The sequence below is a fragment of the Buceros rhinoceros genome, unplaced genomic scaffold (assembly GCF_000710305.1).
Source record: "Buceros rhinoceros silvestris isolate BGI_N320 unplaced genomic scaffold, ASM71030v1 scaffold17733, whole genome shotgun sequence".
Classification (NCBI taxonomy): domain Eukaryota; kingdom Metazoa; phylum Chordata; class Aves; order Bucerotiformes; family Bucerotidae; genus Buceros; species Buceros rhinoceros.
This window is the reverse complement of record NW_010401995.1, coordinates 4,494-8,885: the sequence shown is the minus strand read 5'-3', so window position 1 is coordinate 8,885 and position 4,392 is coordinate 4,494. Positions and strand designations below refer to the sequence as shown.

General features: G+C 45.4%; 1 protein-coding gene across 2 annotated transcripts in view; it reads right to left on the bottom strand.

Annotated features, from left to right (window-relative positions):
* ZBTB1 (zinc finger and BTB domain containing 1) overlaps window positions 1-4,299 on the bottom strand; it is an 18,468-nt gene extending 14,169 nt beyond the window's left edge. For both annotated transcript variants that reach the window (XM_010132498.1, XM_010132497.1), the window contains exons 1-2: window positions 4,285-4,299; window positions 3,356-3,366 (exon numbers count right to left, since the gene is read on the bottom strand). The gene's annotated coding sequence lies outside the window, so the exon portion shown is untranslated. The remainder of the gene's footprint in view (window positions 1-3,355; window positions 3,367-4,284) is intronic.
* Window positions 4,300-4,392: the final 93 nt, after the last annotated feature.

The window sequence follows — 4,392 nt, the reverse complement described above, 5'->3', positions numbered from 1 at the left end:
GCAGGAATATGAAACACCCTAACTGAAATGAAAAACCTGAAGTAATAATGAGCATTCTCAACATTTTGAAAGGTTACTGCAAACAAGGCAGTAACTATGAGAGATTTCCACAAATAAAGAACAGGCTGGCGAACAACATGTATCAAATGGCATTTTATGACTCAATAAATGCACGGGTTGATTTGCAACCCTTCTTTCAACTGTCCAAAATTTAAACAAAATACACGCAAAAAAGCTCCTTATTTCTTCTTCTTCCCCTGACAGCTTAAATCTCCTTGAGGCTGAGAAACGGGTGGAGAAATTAAATTCCACAATTAGTTTTGAATTCACAAGTCACAGGCGTTGCCTGGCTCATTAAGTAGCAAACCTAATTCTCAGGCCACCATCCTTCATTCCACAAAGGACTGCCATGGAATAAAGGCAGTCAAGCTCTCAAGATGAGAGCATGCTCACCCCACCCAGCCATACTCCCTACCGCCCATGCACAGAGCAGTCCTTAAGGATCACCACCAGCACAAGACCATGTCCGGCAACAGGAACCTTGAGATTTTGGCTGAACTACACTGTTGGTGAGCATCTGATCGTCAGCTGCTCCTCTCCTCTCAACCCAGTCCTCCCAACTCCAAACTCAAGGCAAACACCCAGCCATAATTCTCTGACCAGTGATGTCCACTGCAGAAATACAACTCATTGCATGAAATTAATCTAATGGCTTTCTTACGAACTCACAAAAGGATGGATTTGGAAGCAGGAGAATCTCAAACATTTAACTTCATGTCTTTTCTACAGAAGATTATTGTCTAAGCCATTGGGTGAGATCAGATATTTCTGTGAAAAATAGCAAAGTTCTCAGCATGAAGTAGTAATAAAAGGGCATTTCATATCCTTTTAAGTGAACCACAGAATGCTCTGGGTTGGAAGGACTCTGCAAACGCCATCTAGTCCAAACCCCTGCAATAAGCAAGGACACCTTCAACTAGATCAGGTTGCTCAGAGCCCCATCCAATCCAACCTTGAATGTTTCCAGGGATGGAACTTCTACCACCTCTTTGGGCAACCTGGGCCATTGTTTAACTACCCATACATCTGGTCTGAATCTCCCCTCTCTTAATTTAAAACCATCACCCCTTGTCCTGCCATAGCAGGCCCTGTGAAAAAGACTGTTCCCATCCTTCTTTCAAGCTCCCTTTAAGTACTGAAAGGCTGAAATAAGTTATCCCCGAAGCCGCCTCTTCTCCAGGCAGAACAATCCCAATTCTCTCAGCCTGTCCTCGCAGCACAGGTGCTCCTTCCCTCTCACCATTTTTGGGGCCTCCCCTGGACCCTCTCCAACAGGTTCATGTCCTTCTCGTGCTGAGGACGCCGGAGCTGGACCCAGCATTGAAGGTGACATCTCACCAGAGCAGAACAGAGTGGCAGGATCACCTCTCAAACTGCTGGCCACACTGCTTTTGATGCAGCCCAGGATACAGTTGGCCTTCTAGGCTGTGAGTGCACAACTGCCGGCTCATGCCCAGTGTTTCACCCACCAGCACCCCCAAGTTGTTCTCCTCAGCACTGCTCTCAATCCCTTCATCCCCCAGCCTGTGTTGATACCAAGGACTGATCCAACCCAACCCAGGTGCAGGACCTTGCACTTGGCCTTGTTGAACCTCATGAGGTTCACGTGGGTCCACTTCTCCAGCTTGTCTTGGTCTCTCCAGATGGCAAGTGCTAACGTGTTTCAGATTTGAGGTAATTCATTAGATACTTAAATATAACTCAGTACACTGTATCAAGTATTAAAACCAGCAGCTGCACAATTACAAAGAACTGACTTCAACTTTCACATTGTAAGAGGGAAAACCAAGAAGAAAGTGACAAGATGCAGTCTAAGGCACCACTGGCCTCTAGCTGTGAACTGCCATCAAGAGGAGAAAAGGCAGAGGACAGCTCGTTTTAGTCCCATCCCCATCAAGTGGCGAGTTTTAGTTTTTTCACTTAGTATTTTTTTTGTACTCTAAAGGTACTCCATCATATCTTCCAACAGCAGAAGAGCAGAACAAGCACCAAGCCTGTACAAAAAAAGGTCACAAACTATCTGCAAACACCCACAAAGTGGGACCTTTCATCGAATCATAGAATAGTTTAGGTTGGAAAAGACCTTCTATACAGTGGGAATGACCTGGCAGCCACTGGAGCAACAGCACACAAACTCATCATTTCTTAGTTTCCTTCTTCTTTGGAAAAGGTGAAATATATTTCCCCTTTCAATGGGGGAACTCTTGCAGAGCTTTCAACACTGTCCTGAATCACCACAAAGAGGTCACTTGACGAAGTTGTCAAGGTGCTCAGATACGTACTTGGCCTCTATCACGGCAGTACTACACGTGGGTATTAAAATAGAGGTGTCTGAAGTCACTTGTGTTAATGAAAGTAGAGGCATCCTCCCTCTGGACACTGTATTAACCTGCCGTATATGTAACTATATATTTACAGCTGCCAACACTTCCCACCATGGGAGCCTGTGTTGGGCTATTTAAAACTTTGACACGTTTCAACCAAAGGCAAAACTTTCCTTCTGAATTGTCTGCTTTGGACTGATTTTTTTTTTTCCACCACAGAAAACTTCAGCCAAAACAGTTCCAAAAATGAGGGAAAGAAAAAGCTTTCATATATTTAGAGTATAAACTTTTTCTTTTAAAAATAAAGAAGTTGATCTTCCAAAATCTTTGAAGAGAGGCTTCACATAGGAGAAGGTGCTATGTCTTGGATACGTTGTCACAATATAAAAATCTGCCTGAATTTGGCCAAGCTATAAACTTGAGGGGAAGATAAAAATTTTCACTTGGTTCACACTTAAGACTTTTGTTAGTTACTAAAATCTTAGATTACAGCTTCCCTGAGAACCCCCTGCAGCTCCTTAGGGGGCTGCCTGCACCATCCCACCCAGGGTGAAACTCTCCTTTTGTGCAGAGCCCTGCCACGGTTTTAAACTACAAGAGGGTAGATTCAGGCTAGATAGAGGGAAGACATTTTTTATGACGAGGGTGGTGAAATGCTGGAACAGGTTGCTCCGAGAGGCGGTAGATGCCCCCATCCCTGGATACATTTAGGTCAGGTTGGATGGAGCTCTGGGCAACCTGCTCTAGTTGCAGATGTCCCTGCTCACTTCAGGGGGTTGGACTAGATGACTTTTAAAGGTCCCCTCCAACCCAAACCGTTCTATGGTTCCACGTGCTACCTCCACGAAGCCATGAACTGGCAGCAGGGCTTGCTGGAGACTGCCCCATACCACAACTCACTGCTGGGTTTTAGCATCCCTCCTGGCAGCTGGATGAAAAAGATGCCCAGTTCTGTCTGCTGACAGCCAGACCCCGGAGCAGACTTAGTGAAAATGCAGGGAGATTGGGAGCTGTAAGGGAGGGAAAACCTCTGGAAATCAGGAGGGCAGGGAGAGGCAGGCTGGGAGTGGAGTGCTGAGTTGAGAGGAGGGGACTGGGATTAGGAAGCAGCAGCGGGAATTAAAAATGTGAGGGTCTAAGTGATGGAGTAGAGGTGCTTGGGCAAGGAGTGGAAAGAGCCAAGTTGCAAGGGCTAGGGCAGAAGAGGTAAAACAGACATGCCTTTGCTGGGGAATCCATCAGAGCTGTAACTGAACCCCAGGCTCCCAATTCCGCCATCCCTTTGCCATCAGCAATTATCACCGGCTTGCTGACAAACTCCTTCCCATCAAGTGCAATCTCTGAGAAAATGATCCTTTACCACTATTTTGTTACTTTAATTGCTAAAATGGCAGAGATCTGCATTTATCACCCATGTGGGTGGTTCAATGCTGCAAACTATTTGTGCTGTGGAAAAAACCCAGACATTAGAATAAAAACATCCTTTTTACAGAAAACACAAGATGTCAAAGTGTATATGCAAGAAGTGCCATAATTAATGCAGAATTAATTCAGCTACCAGTTATGTATATACTGTAGTACCATTTTCCAGCCCTCCTCTTCCCGAAGGCTCCCTTCCTTACTCAGCACATCTGCCAGCTCTGTCCAGGGATGGATCTGAGCAGCAACAACGCCAGACCCCTGCTCATTCAGCACAGCATTTGCAGGATGCAAAGTAACAAAACTAGAGGAGAAAAAGGAGAATCCTACAGCAACAAGCACAGCCTTGGAGAACAGCATCCCACTGCCATCAGTGCCAGCACAGGTCATTTCAACCTGGATTTTTTTTTTTTTTTTAAGTCTGGCTTGCAATTTTTGGATGTCCAATTTCATCACACAGGAAAACACCATCAGCAGCAACCGAGGCCAGTGGGAGCTACCCTCTGCATGCATTAATCACCGGGTACCTTGGAAAATTAAAGCTCCACACCCAAAATTTTTAAGTATTTCCGATTCTCTCTGACGCTCT